The following is a 21,135-nucleotide window of genomic DNA, read 5'->3' on the forward strand; positions in this document are numbered from 1 at the left end:
CTGCTTTATATTGAGCTGTTGATTTCTTTCTTTGCAGTTTTCCAATGGACAATTCCCTTAGCCATTGCAATTATTGTTTTTGTAGTTTTTTTGTTGAAATGTTGAAGTCTGCAAGGATGGAAGTTTGGTGACTACTGCTTTTTGTGTAATGGCTCAACTCCATTAATTCTTACACCTAACCTGCACTACTATGGGTTACTTCTCATGTATCTGTTTTGCCTCATACTCACTCTTTACCTATTCCTCTGGTTTGTCCTCCACCCTGGAAGGGTGAAGAGCAGGGACTGCCCTGATCACGTTATCCTTACACCTCTTCTTTCCCTGGTCCTGATCACTAATATTGTGTATAGGTATGTATATTTCTTTCCCATCTTGAGGGGGGTTGGGATGTGTCCATCATGAGCAATTAGCCTAATAACACAGAAAGATGAGTCAACAAACATTATTTTTTACTTACCTATTTGGGTGTTGCATTTTTACCCTTTAACATGGGTAAATTTCATAACATAAAACTATAAGACCATAAGACATAGGAGCAGAATTAGGTCATTTAACCATCAAGTTTGCTCCACCATTCCATCACCTCTGAAATTATTCAGAGGCTGATTTATTACACCTCTCAACCACTTCTCCTGCATTCTCCCTGTAACCGTTGTCACTCTGACTAATCAAGAACCTATCAACCTTTGCTTTAAATATACCCAATGACTCGACCAGCACAACTGTCTGAGGCAATGAATTTCAGAGATTCACCACCATTTGGCTCAAGTCCCTGTTCTAATTGGACATCCCTCTCATATGAGGCTGTGCCCTCTGGTCCTAGACTCCCTCATTATGGGAAACATTCTCACCACATCCACTTCATCTAGGCCTTTCAGTCCTCAATAGGTTTCAATGAGATCTTCCTCATTCTTCTAAACTCCAGCAAGTACGGGACAGAGTCATCAAACACTCCTCATAGATTAACCCTTTCATTCCCAGAATTATTCTCACAAAACTTCTTCTGGACACTCTCCAATGCCAGCACATCTTTCCTTAGATAAGGGGCCCAAAATTGTTCACAATACTTTTGGGATACTTGGAAGCACATGATAAAATGGGCAAAAGTCAGCATGGTTTCCTTAAGGGAAAAATATTGGCAGGCAAATCCATTAGAGTTCTTTGAGGAAATAACAAGCAGGATAGACAAGAGAATTAGTAGATGTTGTGTGCTTGGATTTTCAGAGGGCCTTTGGAAAGGTGCCACATGTGAGGCTGCTAAACATGGTAAGAGCCCATGGATAGAGTATTAGTTGATTAGCATTAGGCAAACATTGGGAATAAAGGGAACCTTTTCTAATTGACTGCTGGAAATAGTGGTGTTCCACAGGGGTCAGGTGCTGGGTCCGCTTATTTTTATGTTAGAAACATAGAAACATAGAAAACCTACAGCACAATACAGGCCCTTCAGCCCACAAAGTTGTGCCGAACATGTCCCTACCTGAGAAATTACTAAGCTTACCTATAGCCCACTATTTTACTAAGCTCCATGTACCTGTCTAAAAGTCTCTTAAAAGACCCTATCGTATCCACCTCCACCACCGTTGCTGGTAGCCCATTCCACACACTCACCACTCTCTGAGTAAAAAACTTACCCTTGACATCTCCTCTGTACCTACTCCCCAGCACCTTAACCCTGTGTCCTCTTGTGGCAACCATTTCAGCCCTGGGAAAAAGCCTCTGACTATCCACACAATCAATGCCTCTCATCATCTTGTACACCTCTATCAGGTCACCTCTTATCCTCCTTCGCTCCAAGGAGAAAAGGCCGAGTTCACTCAACCTATTCTCATAAGGCATGCTCCCCAATCCAGGCAACATCCTTGTAAATCTCCTCTGCAACCTTTCTATGGCTTCCACATCCTTCCTGTAGTGAGGTGACCAGAACTGAGCACAGTACTCCAAGTGGGGTCTGACCAGGGTCCTATATAAGTGCCTCTCAGTTCCTAAATTCGATTCCATGATTGATAAAGGCCAATGCCACTTCTCAGCCCAGTTTTGCATCCTATCAATGTCCCGCTGTAACCTCTGACAGCCCTCCACACCATCCACAACACCTCCAACCTTTGTGTCATCAGCAAACTTACTAACCCATCCCTCCACTTCCTCATCCAGGTCATTTATAAAAATCACAAAGAGTAAGGGTCCCAGAACAGATCCCTGAGACACTCCACTGGTGACCGACCTCCAAGCAGAATATCACCCATCTACAACCACTCTTTGCCTTCTGTGGGCAAGCCAGTTCTGGATCCACAAAGCAATGTCCCCTTGGATCCCATGCCTCCTTACTTTCTCAATAGCTCTTGCATGAGGTAACTTATCAAATGACTTGCTGAAATCCATATACACTACATCTACTACTCTTCCTTCATCAATGTGTTTAGTCACATCCTCAGAAAATTCAATCAGGCTCATAAGGCATGATCAGCCCTTGACAAAGCCATGCTGACTACTCCTAATCATATTATGCCTCTCCAAATGTTCATAAATTCTGCCTCTCAGGATCTTCTCCATCAACTTACCAACCACTGAAGTAAGGCTCACTGGTCTATAATTTCCTCAGCTATCTCTACCCCTTTTCCTGTATAAAGGAACAACATCTGCAACCCTCCAATCCTCCAGAACCTCTTCTGCCCCCTTTGATGATGCAAAGATCATCACCAGAGGCTTAGCAATCTCCTCCCTCACCTCCCACTGTAGCCTGGGTTACATTTCATCCAGTTCCGGCTACTTATCCAACTTGATGCTTTCCAAAAGCTCCAGCACATCCTCTTTCTTAATATCTACATGATCAAGCTTTTCAGTCTGCTGCAAGTCATCACTACAATCACTAAGATCCTTTTCCATAGTGAATACTGAAGTAAAGTATTCATTAAGAACCTCTGCTATTTCCTTCGGTTCCATAAACACTTTCCCACTGTCACACTTGATAGGCCCGTACTTTTCCCTGAGAATATCTGTTTCCAACTTAAGCCTCCAATTTCCTGCCTGATAGCCTCATAATTCCCCCTTACTCCAAATAAACACAGTGTGCCACTGAAAATAAATGAACTGTGTTTTAAACTACTTTGTTAGCTGGAAGTATCTTTGTCTTGGTAGGAGATGGGACCCAGTGCTCAAATAGTGGGCATTGGCAGCTAAATTCACCATGGATCTAAACAGGGAAGTAAACTAGCTTTTGAAGATGGGGGAGTTACTGTATAAACTCCCTTTAGTGAGGGTACTAGTGGCTAGTTATATCGGACAGGGCTTAAGGTCTTTGTTTGATTTTAGAACTTGGCCCACTACCATCACGGTTGATCTCATCCACCCAGTCCACTAGAGCTGTCTCCACATGCCAGGATAGGCAAGTCCTTATCTCACATGGGTATGAAGCCCACTGGGTATCCTCACCTGGTTTAGCCTACCAGTCGAAACAGTGCATAGAGGTGTGGCTGCTGTCAAATGCAAACAGCTACAGGTGAGAGCTGAGTGTCTGCTGGTATGCAAAAGTGAGTGAGCTGCCCAAGACTGGACATTCCAAGCCCCCTCACTAGGAGTGCTACCCCTCCCTTCATACATGAGTAAAATGAATTAAGGAGGCAGGATGTTCTTTGTGATCGTAATTCAAAGTATTCACGATGCTAATCATAAACTGTATAATGATCACAAGCCGATATAATTAAATGCATCAGACATGAGTCAAATTTAGATATTTATGCATCGACTAAAAACCAGTTCAACTCTCACAACCTGAAGTTTAGAATTTTGCTGGATGCCTGCTCCTGATATTCTGTGTTTACAAACAAATTCACTTCTAGAGAACTTCGTACATTCAAAAAAGTGTCTGAAACCATTTTGCAGACTGGATTTAAAAACAGACTTATGGTAACTTGGGTTTATCCTAACTGAACAGCATGCTATCATTGTGATCCAAATAGGAAATTTGGTAAATACTCTATAATTAAAGACATTTTGCACATTTGATTGATTTTCCAATGTAAGCTTTTGTTCAGCTTACTTTGTGACACTTGCAACCTGTTGGAAAAAGATCTCTATTCTGAGAAAGAAAACTGTGTGTTCAACCAAACACTGAGTGTGGCATTTGAGCTAATGTGTTAATGATGTCCAGTGGACGTGCTGAGGTTTGAATGAGAAATTACAATGAGGCTCCATCAACTACGTCAAACTGGATATAAAAGACCCCATGTCATGACTTGAATGAAGAGGAGGATTCTGAACAATATTAATCCCTTATCCAATATCACTATAGCAGATTATCTGGTTATTATCACACTGGTGTTTGTGGACACTGCTGTGAAATAACATCCTACAGTCCAACAGTGTCTCATTAAAAAAATACTTAATTGGCAGTAAAGCATTTTGTGATATCCCGAGTTCACAAAGCGTATTATCTAAGTGCAAATATAATGCCTTTGAAATTATGAATATATCCATTCTTGGGGGATATAATTTCACTCTAATGAAGCCAATAAGTTTAAAATAGCAGAATATCTGGGAGTAATATTGTCTGCAGTAATTCTATTATTAGCAAAATCATTTGTGTAGTTCTTCAGCCAAACAGTTGGTGAAAGTGTAGCTAACATGATGAGCAAATTTTCCACATTGCTGCATTTCAGTTCCTTTGTTGATGTTGCCATAGAATAATCCAATATAGCACAATAGCTGCATATCTCAAGGGTCATTTCCCAGAGAGGAAACATTTGCAGTCAATTTGTACTTATGACTCCTTGTGAACTCCAAACCTTTTCTTGCACCAGGTAAAATCAGTATTCTCAGTTATGCAGGATTTATCCCATACATTATTAAGAGAGATCCAATGGAATAACAACCAAGATAACAGAATAGGTGTATATTTGGGTACCAAAAGAATCAGGACAAATAAGGAGTTTAATTTCACCAGATGAGCAGATTTGAACCTATTGCTGGTAGATTAAAGAGATATTCATTCAGATGTTGCATTACACACCCCCTTCAGAATGTTCCAGAATACTTCTCAGCCTATGAAGTACCCATGGAGTATAATCCCTGTCAGAATGGGGCAAACACAGAAGTCCCAAAAACAATAATGACCAGATAGTCAGTATTTGGTGAAATGGAATAAAAGATAAATATTGGCCAGAACTTTGTGAATAAATCCTAGCCTTTTTTTGTGGAATGGTGCTATGAGGTGTTTTATGACCAACAGGGAGAGCAGAAAGAGCTTCCTTATACATGTCATCTGAAAAATGGCATTTTGTGGTGAGATGTAACACTTGTCAGGCTAGATAATTATGCCAATAGATATGCCATTGAAAAAAGAAGAATCAGTAATAACTCTCAAAAATGAAGTGAATAGATTAAAAAGCAACAACGGCTGTGAGGCAAAGCAAAAGAGTTGGGGAAATGAATCGTTCTGGTAGGGAAACCAGTAAAAGGAGGAAAGTTATGTTCCATGCTTATGACTGCATGATGTGAAGATTGACTCCATTCCCATATCGTTTAACCACAGTCGGCTAATCTGCTTTTTTTAAGAGAGAAAACACAGTTATTTTTAGCATAATTTCCATTGAATGACCATTTGGTTGGTTCTATTGGACAGTGGGTAGCAGACAGAATGGAGAGCATTTGATGCCAGTGTTTATGCTGTGATGATGGGTGGCATCATTTTCAAATGGGAATGGAAATAACATGTGCTAAATATGAACAGAACAACCAACATCTATGTCATACACATTTTCATTAAAACATAGAAAGAGGCCATTCAGTCCATTGAGCCTGTACCAACTCTCACACCAGTCCCATCAATATCATCATCCCCCTTTGCCCTTGAGGCTTTGCCACTCATATTTACTTTTTACTCTCCTTAAATTGGTTGACATTTCTTGTAAACCAATTACAAGAGACTTCTCCACACCACTATCAAGACTCCCAAAAAATGTCAATAATGATTCTGTAAGCTGCTCATTTAATCTACACTCACAAAGACACAACTTCACACTCACAAAGACATAACTTCATACTCACAGAGACACAACTTCACATTCACAGAGACACAGTCCCACACTCACAGACAAGGTCCCTCACTCTTAGAAACAATGCATCACACCACAATCACTGAGAAACAACCACACACGTGCAGTTGTCTTTTAATCATTATCTCATTCTACCATATCTGTTCAGTTTTACCTTGATGACTTACTGTATGTGCTGTATACCAGTACTTAATTTTCCACATAATGGTATTAGCATATTTGGAAGAATAGAGAATTAAAAAAAATATCTTATTGCAAATGAATTATATTTATTGTTCTACAATCTTCAGTGGCAGAGCATCCAGCGTGGACTTTTTCAATAAATTTTACAGTTGTAGTTTTGAGAAGAGTTAGATGCAAGATTCAGAAACCCTTTTGAACAATATTGCAATAACAGAGGCCCTGATAACAGACTAGGATTTGTCTGGCATCCCTTTGGCCTACTATAAATTTAATTATTTACAGCAGTCATGAAATAACTGTACTTCCATATTTCACAATATCTACTGCATGACCACTTTGTTACCATTATTACTGCTCCTCTAACTTGAAAAGCATAAACTGGAATCCTAATGATTTTTTGGTGGTTATCAGTCTCACTCTGAATTGATAAAGTCATTATTCTCATCTTTAAAAAAAAAGTGCTGCTTGTCTGAAACATTTAATTAATAAGCGATTAGCAGGTCTGTTGTTCAACCAATGTTAAAATAGTTAATGAAGCTGAATACTGAAGCAGACCTGTGAAGTTAAAGTAAAAAACCAATTACAAGATTCAGCCAATGGTGTAAATGTAGCCTGTTCTTCATTCCTACTTGCAATGTAATTCATTCTATGCACATCTCTTTGAGCACAGCACGTTTGTCAATGTGAACTTTGAAAATTAATAAAACTATATGTACAAATTAAATCGATACATGTCAAAATGCATGAATAATACACATAGCTTCATGGCAACAAAGATAAGCAAGACCAACTTGGTGTTTGCTCCTGAAATAAGATGATTTTTCCTCTAATTAATATTATCTTTAAATGGCATTTTACCAATTTATGTTGCTTTTAGAGATCATGTTGTAGCTCTTGAATGGTTTAAAAACTTTTGACTACTTTTCTGCCAATTCATTTGTAAGCTAACAAAAACCCCATCTGAGTGTATGGAACACAATATTTATTTCAAATGAAGATTCAATGAAAACTGCTAATTGCGAGTTTCCAAGGACCCAAGGAATGCAGGATGTGCCCCAGCATGGTACCCAAGTGATCAAAATGCATCCCATGGAGCTTCCTGGTTTGCTGGGATCTATGTAGAGAATTTTCTTTTGGTAAAATTCCAGCTCAGTCATTATAGTTCCAAAATTAACTCCAGGCCAACCAGTATGTACAGAACACTAATTTTGCAAGCAAGATTTGAAATTAATGGCATTGCAGTTTACACTGTATCATTATCATTAAGGCTATATTGGTCCAAATGATGTCAGTAGACTTTCACTTGAATTCATTAACGAGATTTTCGCCCATTTCTGGAAGGTGTTCTTTTGATCAGTCACCACTGCATTCAGTTGATAATGGCCTAGTTTCAAATCTTCAATCTCTGAATTACAGCTTCTTGCCCTTTACCCACCTCCCCTTCAGAATGGGTTGGTTTCAAATCAGAGTCAATGTTCTAGGATGCACATATTTGCTTTTATGTTTTTAATAGGAAGAAAAGAAGCATAAAGAAACATAAAGTGCATCAGCTCAGTTATATCGATGTATGTAGATGCTTTGCAGTTGCTGAGACTTTGGTTGCTTTAATTCCACTGTTTTTCTCCACGTGCATTTATTTTATCAATATCTATAACAAAAATGAGCACTATGATTTTTGGTCCAGCATTTTCAGCATTCTGCATGCTTTAAGTTATTGAATTGTGTGTGTGTGTGTGTGTGTGTGTGTGTGTGTGTGTGTGTGTGTGTGTGTGTGTGTGTGTGTGTGTGTGTGTGTGTGTGTGTGTGTGTGTGTGTGTGTGTGTGTGTGTGTGTGTGTGTGTGTGTGTGTGTGTGTGTGTGTGTGTGAGAAAAAAATTCACTGTTAAGCAAACTTGAATTATTGGTGTGATTTCATATTTTGATTTCTAAAAGATGACATAATTAACGTTGCAAAGTAGACATTCACCCCAAGAGAAAAGTGACTTCTTAGATAGCATGCAATAATTTTACCTTTCTCACAGCTCAAAATAATACTGGACTCTTCTTATTCTAAAAAAAAACTTAATGACAGCTAACTCCTTCAAAAGACTTCCCAAAATAGACTTTAATAAAACAGAGTTATTAAGTCTACGTGGACTGCTGACAGCGTTGGTTTGTGAGACAATCTGGCACAATTCAACCTTGCCTTTTCAGAACAGGACAATTATAATTTTGGGGGGAGAAACAAAAAGCAAAGCCATTGTTAAATCACTGACTCAGGGCAACATCTTTTCTTGGTGCATGTTATGTACTCTAAATTGTGGAAGCTGCTGATATAAATTACAGCTGCTGATATAGTTTCTTTTGCTCTTACCATGGGGGTGGTAGTCTTCCAAATCTCCAGTGCAGCTGTAAAGGTGAAAGGTCCTGAGGAAAATCAGTACCTCAAACCAGCATTAGGTCTGCGTTCTACCCGGCATCAATGCACCTCCTGGATACTTAGAGTTCTTGGCCGCTTACAGCAGCAACACTTGAGAGGTGCCAACAATGCTATCTCCAAAAATCCTGTGTATCAGTGAAGTGCTGATCTTACTCATTCATCTTCCACAAGAGGCCAGATTTTCTCCATCCCAGAATAGGTTTCCCAAGCAAATACACTACCATAAGCTCCATCAAAGCAAAAGATTTCCAGGTTCGAGAAAATTATTCAAGCTTGTCCTTAGGACTTCCTTGTGAAAAGGTAATATTGCCATCGAATCATAGGAAATCCTGATCCAAGACTATTCAGACTGGCAGAGAAACATCTGACACAATGCAAATCACTTCAATTCATTCCAAGGTGAGGCACAGAGGTAAGGCTCAAGCAGTGGAAGGAGCACGTATAAACTGAATCAACTCATCCACCCACTCCCTCAAGGTCCACCTATTGGTCCACCTCTGGCAAAGTCTGTAGATCTCTGATAACTGCATCAGAATCCAGGAATCTTCAGTGAAAGCAAGTCATCCTCAACCATAAGTGTGTGAAGTTGCCATTACTAGGGAGAAGTTTCTTGGGAAATTGAAAGATCTGAGGGTAGATGTCACCTGGACCAGATTGTATACACCCCAGGGCTCTGAAAGAGGTAGCTAAAGAGATTGTGGAGGCATTAGTAATGATCTTTCAAGAATCACTAGATTCTGAAATGGTTCTGGAAGACTGAAAAATTTCAAATGTCACTTCACTCTTCAAGAAGGAAGAGTGAATGAAGAGATTATGGAGGAATTAGTAATGATATTTCAAGAATCACTAAATTCTGGAAGACTGGAAAGTTGCTAATGTTATTCCCCTCTTCAAGAAGGGAGAGAGGCAGAAGAAATGGAAATTAAGTCAATTAGTCTGACCTCAGTGGTTAAAAAGTTGTTGGATTTGATTGTTAAGGATGTGGTTTTGGGGTACTCGAGGCACTTGATAAAATAGGCCATAATCAGCATGGTTTCCTCAAGAGGCAATCTTGCCTGACAGATCTGTTGGAATTCTGTGAACAAATAGCAAGCAGGAGAGACAAAGGAGATTTGGTTGATGCTGTGTAGTTGGATTTTCAGAAGGCCTCTGATAAGGTGCCACATATGTGGATGATACAAGCCCAAGCTATTACAGGAAAGATTCTAGCATGGATAAAGCAGTGGCTGATCGGCAGTAGGCAGAGAGTAAAGGGAACCTTTTCTGGTTGGCTGCTGCTGACTAGTGGTGTTCCACAGGGGTCTGTGTTGGGACCGATTTGTTTTATGTTGTATGACAAAGATTGGATTGTCGAATTGATGGCTTTATTGCAGTGTTTGCAGATGATGTGAAGATGAGTGAAGGGGCAGGTAGCTTTGAGGAAATAGGCTAAAAAAGGACAAATTAGGAGAATGGGCAAAGAAGTGGCAGAAGGAATACAGTGTCGAGAATTGTATGGTCATACAATTTGGTATAAGATATGAAAGGGTTGACTATTTTCTAAATGGAGAGAAACTACAAATATCTGAGGTGCAAAGGGATTTGGGAGTCCTTGTGCAGGATTCTCTAAAGGTTAATTTGCAGGTTGAGTCTGTGGTGAGGTAGGCAAATGTGATATTAGTATTCATTTCAAGAGGACTAGAATATAAAAGCAAGGACGTACTGTAAGTAACGCCTCACTTGGAGTATTTTGAGCAGTTTTCGGCCCTTTATCTTAGAAAGGATGTGTAAAACTGGAGAAGGTTTAAAGGAGGTTTACGAAAATGATTCCTGGAGTAAACAGCTTGTCACTTGAAGATCATTTGGTGGCTCTGGGCCTGTATTCACTCAAATTCAAAAGAATGAGCCTATCAAGTGGTGGAAGGCCTTGATAGAGTGGATGTGGAGAGGATGACAGGAGATTGGGGCTGAGATAAAAAATGGATCAGCTATGATGTTGGGCCAAATTACCTCATTCTGCTCCTGTATTTTATGGTCTTATAAAGGACTGACTAAGAATAAGAGATCTTAGGTTGTTTGTTACTGATGATACAAATTAGATTGTAAGCATCTGCCAGACCACTGTATGTATTCATCCATATTAAATGGTGGTCACTCTTTATCTCAATGACCATCACTACCATTTCAACTTGATCAGCCTGTCTTAGAAAATAATGGATTTTTGTGTCAAAGCTTCCATTTTCAGGGTTGTGGGATCAATAAATTTCATGCATATTGAAATTGGAATATTACCAAGAAAATATAGTACAATTTCAAACATTTGTCCTCTGCGAATGGGCAGATGTTTGCTAATTCTCCAGGATTCTCGCATGACACATTCATTCTGTCCTTATTGCCATCCATTTTCCTGGCACTTAATGACAGATGAGAGCTCATGGGAATGGGTGATAAGTGAGGTAAAACACCTTTTTGTGTGGATTAATATAATTCACCATGACCAAGTAATGCTGTGCATGTAAAATTACTTCTGCCTTTGATTTATTACTGTGCTGACAGGTGCTTAGGCCAAAAACCACAACAGGTGAATTGGTATCACCCATTTAAAGTTACTCAAAGTCAAAACTGCAATTCCCACTCCCTACTGCCACCTTCCCCAGCACCCCTTAATAACATTCCCCTTACGACTAGTTTCCCTTCCCCATTCTTCATACTTACGACATTCAACGTTGTTAGAATCTGTCGGACCAGATTTGCACAAGAGATTAGGAAGCCATGCAAGTATCTAAGATTTTTCTGACATCCATATCTGAGAGGTTGCCATGTTCCTGAGAGATGGGATACTAGTTTGAAGTTACCTCAGCTACCGCCGTCTGCAATGATTATTGCAAGTATAACTCTGCTGGAGTCATGCAGAAAGGGCACTGAATTCGGAAAAGGGAGCTGTATTTGAAACAGCACACACTGTGTCTTCAAGTCAAGTCAAGTCAACTTTTATTGTCATTTCGACGATAACTGCTGGTATAGTGCATAGTAAAAATGAGACAACGTTTTTCAGGACCATGGTTTACATGACGTAGTACAAAAAACTAGACTGAACTACGTAATAAAAAAACCACAGAGAAAGCTACACTAGACTACAGACGTACACTGGACTGCATAAAGTGCACAAAAACAGTACTGGCATTACAATAAATAATAAACAGGACAGTAGGGCAAGGTGTCAGTCCAGGCTTCGGGTATTGAGGAGTCTGATAGCTTGGGGGAAGAAACTGTTATATAGTCTGGTTGTGAGAGCCCGAATGCTTCAGAGCCTTTTCCCAGACGGCAGGAGGGAGAAGAGATCTTCTTCATAATTCCAGGATATTCTACTTTATTTAAAAATTGCAATAGATGAGTAGTGATCTAAAATCAATTTAGGAATGTGAGGAACTCAACCAAAATTGTAGCACAGTCTGTTAATATCATGCCTGTTCTTCTGTCGAGCATCATTTAATAAGAATGTATTCATAATCATTGATATAATTTCCTATTATAAAATATCTAACTACGTTTTGTAATTTTCCTTCAATCTTATTAAGCTGCTCCTTTGTTCTGATTCTCTTAGAATCCCTGTTTCAGTGATGGAAGTGGAAAAGGTAACGTACTTCCATGCCTCAGGGTGAGGAAGTCTGCTTTGATGTCGGACTTTTGGCCAAGCTCTAATTTTCAGATTCTGCCTCTTGTTGCACTCTAGTATAATTTCCATCACTTTATACACTCACTTTATTAGCTACACCTGTACACCTGCTCATTAATGCAAATATCTATTCAACCAATCATGTGGCAACAACTCAATGCATCAGAGCGTGCACACATGGTCGGGAGTTCAGTTATTGTTCAGACCAAGCATCGGAATGTGGAAGAAATGTGATCAAAGTGACTTTGACTGTGGAACGATTGTTGGTGCCTGAGGGGGTTTGAATATTGCAGGAACTGCTGATCTCCTGGGATTTTTACACATAATGGTCTCTAGAGCTTACAGAGAATGGTGTGAGAAACGAAGAAACATCCAATGAACGCAGTTCTGTTGTCAAAACGATTCTTTAATGAGGTTAGAGAATGGCTAGACTGGATCAAGCTAACCTAATAACCAGTGGTGTGCAGGAGAGCATCTCTGAATGCACAACATATCAAACCTCGAAGTGGATGGGCTACAGAAGCACAAGACCTCAACAATACACTCAGTGGACATTTTATTAGGTACAGGAGGTATTTACAGTGATCACTAAGTGGTCACCATCCCTTAAGGTAAATACTAATTTGATTTAATTTCTTCTTGTATTTGTCCATCAGCTTTCACTGACCGTTGTATGTAGGCCCCTAAACCCTTCTGTTCTTCCACTATTCTTTGCTTCACACTATATAGAAAATACTCTGATTTATTTTCGTTAAGTTCAAAATGTCCAGTCATAGTTTCCCACAAGATACAGCAGGAAAGACAGCTTTTGTGAACAGCATTTAAAATTTTACTCTTCTCCCATTGACACTACTGTACTAGTAACTTAGAAAATTTAGGTATTTGTCTTTCTATTCTGAAATCATTCTGGAAACTGAACCCAGCACAAATCCATGTGAATGCCATTTACCACATTCTTCCATACGTATTTGCTACAGAAATGCCAATAGAAGCTCCAAAGACTTCATCTATGGGAGAGGACGGATGCACCAAGAAGATGGTCTACACCTGGGGACAACCTGAAAGTCTGGCTCAGGACAGAGGACCCTGGCAGTCTATGTCCCAGTAAGGATGATGGGCTTTTAAGCTAAGCTAAGCTATACATAATATCGATTTAAAATTCTTTCTCGGCCAGCGAATTGACCGCTTCCATTTCCCTATTATATATTACCTTCAGAAAATCGGTATAAGTAACATCCAATGACACTCCCCAAATTACCAATAAAGTTACTTTGTCAGAAATGGATTGTAAGATATGACATTCTCTACAAACGTATGCATGTTAGTTCCCCCTGATCGATTCATACTTGTATAATATCAAATACTTTGTGGAGGAACTCCTTCCTTAGTCACATGTAGTCCGTATAGGGGTATGTGATGTGTGGCAACAGATGCCTGTTGCATTGTATTGACTGAAATTGAATCAGATTTCTTATGATGAGTCTGATGAATTTATGTTGTTTTATTGATAACAAAGAAGGTGCACATTTTCCAGGGGATATGTATTACACATGTGTGGAGTGTTTATTGAATTCATTTTGCTTAGGGCAGTGGCATATTCTTCCAGCTATTAGGGTTTCTATTACATTTGGCCTTTTTATAACAAAATATTGTTTTAAAATCATCATTTATCCATAAATCATGTAATTAATATATTGTTTACTTAGAATGAAGACCGTTCACTGTTCTTCTGCCTCCCAGACAACCTCAACCCACAGCAATTCACCTACTGCCAAAACAGGTCTATGGCAGATATCATCTTCCTCAAAATTCAAAGTACACATGTGTTACCATATATAATCCTGACATTCACTTTTTGCAGTCATTCACAATAGAACAAAGAAATTCAATAGAATCAATGAAAAACTGTACAAAAACAAAGACTGACAAACAACCAATGTGCAACTGAAGATAGACTATACAAAAAAACAAATAATTATAATAATTTAAGTAAATAAATAATATTGAGGATATGATTTGCAGGGTCCTTGAAAGTGAGTCCTTAGGCAAGGGTGTCAATTCAGAGGTGGTGAGTGAAGTTCGCCATGTTGTATCAGGACCCTGGTGGTTGAAGGATACTAACAGTTCTTGACCCCGTGGTCCAGGACCAAAGGCTCCTGTTCCTCCTTCCCAATAACAGCAGCGAGAAGAGAGCATGGCCTGGATGGTGGAGGCCCTTGATGATGCATGCTGTTTTCTTATGGCAGCTCTCCTCATTGATGTGCTCAGTGGTGGGGAGGTAATTTTCCTGTGATGGACTCGGCTGTTTCTACCACTTTTTTGAGGCCTTTTTGTTCATGGAATTGGTGTTTCCATACCAGGCCATGATGCAACCAGTCAGTATGCTCTCCACTGTGCATCTATAGAAATTCGTCCAAGTTTTAGATGACATGCCAAATCTATGGAAACTTCTATGAAAGTAGAGGCACGGTCATAGGTGGTTGTAGATTTCAAATCTCCTCATCTTTTTTTCACCAGTCCTGCTGAAGGGTTTTGGCTCAAAACATTGACTGTACTCTTTTCCATAGATGCTGCCTGTCCTGCTGAGTTCCTCCAGCATCTGTGTGTGTGGTGCTTGGATTTCCAGCATCTGCAGATTCTCTCTTGCTTTGAGTAAGAATTTCACTCAATCTATGGTGAGTCAGGGGATTTGTTTCAAATAAAGACCAGCCTTGAACTTAGGAGCTTCCATGACATGTTTAAGTGGCTCTGACTCAGAGCTGTATGTTGATTTTGTCTCTCTGTATTTGGTAGAGTTTGTGTTTAGCCAACAGTTCGTACTTTACTTGTAACAAGATTATTTGATTAATCAGAACGGTTTGATTCATTTCATCTCTCATCTTTTTAGATCTTGAGAGAGAAAATGTGATCAATATGCAGAAAACTAACTATGGTGCCACTAAAATAGTGTAAGGAACATACACTAGTTTGATAGCCTTTTTGGATAACCGCTTCCTCCACAGTGGTAGCAACATTCCACTCTAATTTCCACTTAGGTTTAGAACCATAGAACCATAGAACATTACAGCACAGAAACAGGCCTTTTGGCCCTTCTTGGCTGTGCCAAACCATTTTTCTGCCTAGTCCCACTGACCTGCACCTGGGCCATATCCCTCTATACATCTCTCATCCACGTACCTGTCCAAGTTTTTCTTAAATTTTAAAAATGAGCCCACATCTACTACTTCATCTGGCAGCTCATTCCACACTCCCACCATTCTCTGTGTGAAGCCCCCCCTAATGTTCCCTTTAAACTTTTCCCCCTTCACCCTTAACCCATGTCCTCTGGTTTCTTTCTCCCCTAGCCTCAGTGGAAAAAGCATTCACTCTATCTATGCCAATCACAATTTTATATACCTCTATCAATCTCCCCTCATTCTTCTACACTCAAGGGAATAAAGTCCTAACCTATTCAACCTTTCTCTACAACTCAGTTTCTCAAGTCCCGGCAACATCCTTGTAAACCTTCTCTGCATTCTTTCAACCTTATTAATATCCTTCCTGGATTTCAGTGACCAAAACTGCACACAATACTCCAAATTCGGGCTCACCAATGCATTATACAACCTCACCATAACATTCCAACTCTTATATTCAATATTTAATTTATAAAGGCCAATGTACCAAAAACTCCCTTTACTACCCTATCTACCTATGATGCCACTTTTAGGGAATTTTGTATCTGTGTTACCAGATCCCTCTGTTCTACTGCACTCCTCAGTGCCCTACCATTTACCTTGTATGTTCTACCTTGGTTTGTCCTTCCAAAGTTCAACACCTCATACTTAATTGTATTAAACTCCATCTGCCATTTTTCAGCCCATTTTTCCAGCTGGTCCAAATCCCTCTGCAAACTTTGAAAACCTTCCTCACTGTCCACTACACCTCCAATCTTTGTATCATCAGCAAATTTGCTGATCCAATTTACCACATTATCATCCAGATCATTGATATAGATGACAAATAACAATGGACCCAGCACACCACTAGTCACAGGCCTCCACTCAGAGAAACAATCCTCCACTACCACTCTCTGACTACTCCCATTGAGCCAATGTCTAATCCAATTTACTACCTCATCATGTATACCTAGCGACTGAATCTTCCTAAGTAACCTCCCATGAGGGACCTTGTTAAAGGCCTTACTGAAGTCCATGTGGAGTCCATGTGTCTTCCCTTCATCCACTTTCCTGATAACCTCCTCGAAAAGCTCTAATGGATTCGTTAAACATGACCTACCACGCTCAAAGCCATGTTGACCCTCCCTAATAAGTCCCTGTCTATCCAAATACTTGTAGATCCTATACCTTAGTACTCCTTCCAGTAATTTACCTACTATCGACGTCAAACATACTGGCCTATAATTTCCAAGATTACTTTTAGAGCCTTTTTTTAACAACGGTACAACATGAGCTATCCTCCAATCCTCTGGCACCTCACTCGTAGATACCGACATTTTAAATATATCTGCCAGGGCCCCTGCAATTTCAATATTAGTCTCCTTCAAGGTCCAAGGGAATATCCTGTCAGGTCCTGGGGATTTATCTACTCTGATCTGCCTCAAGGTAGCAAGCACCTCCTCCTCTTCAATCTGTATAGGTTCCATGACCTCACTACTTGTTTGCCTTATTTCCATTGACTCCATGCCAGTTTCCTTAGTAAATACAGATGCAAAAAATCCATTTAAGATCTCCTCCATTTCTTATGGTTCCATACATAGCTGACCACTCTGATCTTCAAGAGGACCAATTTTATCCCTTACTATCCTTTTGCTCTTAATATACCTGTATTCTTCACCTTGACTGCCAAAAGCAACCTCATGTCTTCTTTTAGCCCTCCTGATTTCTTTCTTAAGTATTTTTTGCACATTTTATACTCATCAAGCAACTTATTTGCTCCCTGTTTCCTATACATGTCATACATCTCTCTCTCGTCTTCTTTATCAGAGTTCCAATATCCCTAGGGAACCAAGGTTCCTTATTCTTATTCATTTTGCCTTTAATCCTGACAAGGACATACAAACTCTGCACTCTCAAAATTTCTCCTTTGAAGGCCTCCCACTTACCAATGACATCCTTGCCAGGGAACAACCTGTCCCAATCCATGCTCTATAGATCCTTTCTCATTTCTTCAAAATTGGTCTTTTCCAGTTTAGAACCTCAACCCAAAGACGAGATCTATCTTTATCCATGATCAAGTTGAAACTAATGGTGTTATGATCACTGGAACCAAAGTGTTCCCCTACACACACTTCCATCACCTGTCCTAACTCATTTCCTAATAGGAGATCTAATATTTCATCCTCTGTGGTTGGTACCTCTGTATATTGATATAGAAAACTTTCATGAACACATTTTACAAACTCTAACCTGTCCTGCCTGAGCACTGCTGTAACATTTTCCCTCACTAGCAATGCCACCCCACCCCCCACCCCCCACCCATCATCACTCTGCCTCTATCACTTCTGAAACATCAGAACCCTGGAACATTAAACTGCCAGTCCTGCCCCTCCTGTAGCCAAGTTTCAGTAATGGCTACAATGTCATAATTCCACGTGTCAATCCTTGCCCTCAGCTCATCAGCCTTCCCCACAATACTCCTCGCATTGAAATAGACACACCTCAGAAGATTATTACCACCACACACAACCCCCTATTTGTGACTTTGCATGAACCCTTAACATCATTTATTTTCACCCCCGCTCCACAATCTGCTCTGGAACTCTGGTCCCATACCCCTGCAAATCTAGTTTAAACACCCCCCCCCCCAACAGCACTAACAAACCTCCCTGCAAGGATATTGGTCCCCTTGTAGTTCAGGTCTAACCCGTCTCTCTTGTACAGGTCCCACCTGCCCCAGAAGAGGTCCCAATGATCCTGAAATCTGAAACCCTGCCCCCTACACCAGTTCCTCAGCCACGTGTCCATCCTCCAGAGCATCCGATTCTTACCCTCACTGGCACGTGGCACAGTAGCAGTCCTGAGATTACCACCCTCAAGGTCCTGCTTTTTAACTTCCTACCAAGCTCTCTATACTCACTCTTCAGGACCTCCTCACTCTTTCTTCCTACGTCATTGGTACCGATGTGTACCATGACATCTGGCTGCTCACCCTCCCATTTCAGAATGCTGTGCACACGATCAGAGACATCCCTGACCCTGGCACCCAGGAGGAAACAAACCATTCGGAAGTCTCTGTCACGACCACAGAATCTCCTGTATGTACCTCGAACTATCGTCCCCTATCACTACCGCTCTCCTCTTCTTCCCCCCTCCCTTCTGCACTGCAGAACCAGACTCAGTGCCAGAGATCCGGCTGCTGCAGCTTGTCCCAGGTAAGTCAACCCCCTCCCAACAGTATCCAAATCAGTATACTTGTTGTTCAGGGGAATGGCCACAGGGGAGCCCTGCTCTGTCTACTCTTTCCCCTTCCCTCGCCTGACGGTAACCCAATTACCTGTGCACTGCTCCTTTGGCATAACTACCTCTCTGAAACTACTATCTATAAACTCCTCATTCTCCGAATCATCTGGGACTTTTTGACTTATTTTTCTAATGTTGCTCTTATTGTGACCTTCTTTGTAAGTTCTCTTTTTTAATTGTCTTCTACACACTGCCATTGTTGGCTTTAACATTGAGAATTTCTTCCTTTGCTGCCTTTTCAGGAAAAGAAATAGCTGATGCTTTATCAGTAGTGGTCATAGAGACACAGAGTTCCACAGTGTTTCAATAGTTATTCCGATTTCAATTAGAGATACAGAAGGTAACAGGCCCTTACAGCCCAACGAGCCCACATACCCAATTACACCCGTGTACCCAATTAACCAATTAACCCATATATCTTTGGAATATGGGAAGAAACCCACATGGTCTTGGGGAGAACATACAAATTCCTTACAGTGACAGGAACTGAACCCCGGGCTCTGGCACTGTAGAGCGTTGCACAACATTGCTGCGCTGCCCCTAAGTTATATGATAACTGGCAAGTCTTTAAACATTGGTTGAATATTTCTTTAATGAGGGCATATTTAATTAGCATTTCCCAAAACTATAACTCTACCATGAAGGAGAGGAGAGCAGGTACAAATGAAGACCACCTTCTGCACATTTCCATCCAAACTGCACAACTTCCCAATATGAAAAAAGCATTGCAGTACTTCATCAGTCCTGGAATCTCCTACCCAAGAACAATGCCAGAATTGCAAAATATCAATACTTGCTGCTTACTTACACCTTGCTCTCACTTTCACATGGTCCATATTTGACTCTTCCTTTCCTTGATGTTTCCATCTCCATCTCATTAATGCACATTAATTTACCTTTTTTAATTTGCTTTTTGGATGGAAAGGCCAGCAGGTATTCCCTGTCCATACTGCTGTTGATAAAACAACAGTGCCTTCTTGAACCACTGCAGTCCTTCTGACGAAGGTACTCCCCCCTTTGCTGTCGACAGGAAGTTCATATTGATGATGAAGGAAGAGCGGTACATTTCCAAGTTAGGGTCTTTGCAACTTTGAAGGGAACCTTTGAATGGTATTACTATGTACTTGTTGCCCTTGTCCTTCTTAAAAATGGAGGTTGTGGGTTTGGTGGGGGGGGGGCAGGGGTTGCAATGATGTTGGCTGTGCCAGTGATTGCAGTTCATTTTGTAATTGGCCCTGGTGCATTGCTGCTGAAGAGTAGGAGTATTTAAGATGATGGATAAGGTGCCAACCATGTCAGCAGAAGGGGTTTGATTTTCCTGAGAACTGTTACAGCCACATCCATCCACGTATTTTGAGGAGTATTCCACCTCACTCCTGACTTGTGCGTTTCAGAAGGTGGATAGGCCATGGAACGTCTCAAAGAGACTCATTTGATGTAAGATAACAGTCCATGAACTGCTGTTTTATGTGGCTAGTATTGTTGAGTTTTCATTGGCCTCAAGAACAACTACTCTGTCTTTCCATGCTGTTTTACTGGTTTAGCATGAAAATAGTCCTGCATTACAACTCTGCTAAGTTGCCTTCTCATCATCTTTAGGCCTGACTGGTGCTTCTCCCAGCATGTCCTTCTCCACATTGAACCATTTGAAATCACCAGGACATACCTGCACCAACAAAAACTACCACTCATTAGAATTACAGCCGTGTTGTGGTTACACAGGCCGCAGCCATGTGGCACAATTCATTCTCAGAACATTCCACAGTATTTGTACAGACCGTCTGGTTGTCGTGAAGTTGCAGTGAGAGAAATCCCGATCTTCGAAAGTGTACCTGCGTAATGGTATATTGTCAGATAAACAACAAATGCAAGATGTCCTTGAGGTCTTATAATGAGCCACATTAAGCAAGATGAGATAAAAGGACGAGTACCCGGATTCCAAACCACTACCTTGTGGGGCACATCTTCCCCTTCTTCCCCTCTGCCATCTGATTTCCAAATGGGCATTGAAACCATCAACACTTCCTCATTAGTATTTTTATTTTTGCACTAGTTTTTTAAACTTAACTATTTAATAGACATATATACTTACTGCAATTCAATTTTGTTTTTCTTCACATTTATTTATCATGTATTTCATTGCACTGCTGCCGTAAAGTTAACGACTTTCACAACATCTGCCGGTGATATTAAACCTAATTCTGATTCTGACATCGGGACACAAAACCAGAAAATACTATTGAGGTGAAGACAGGCCAACAAAATTAATGTAGGATAATTTGTACTAGATGGCTAAGAACAGCAGTCAATAGGAAGCATTCAAGGTATGAATGGAATTAGCATTGGTGGAAAAGAAAAGGTGAT

This window comes from Hemitrygon akajei, chromosome 4 (genome assembly GCF_048418815.1).
Source record: "Hemitrygon akajei chromosome 4, sHemAka1.3, whole genome shotgun sequence".
NCBI lineage: Eukaryota > Metazoa > Chordata > Chondrichthyes > Myliobatiformes > Dasyatidae > Hemitrygon > Hemitrygon akajei.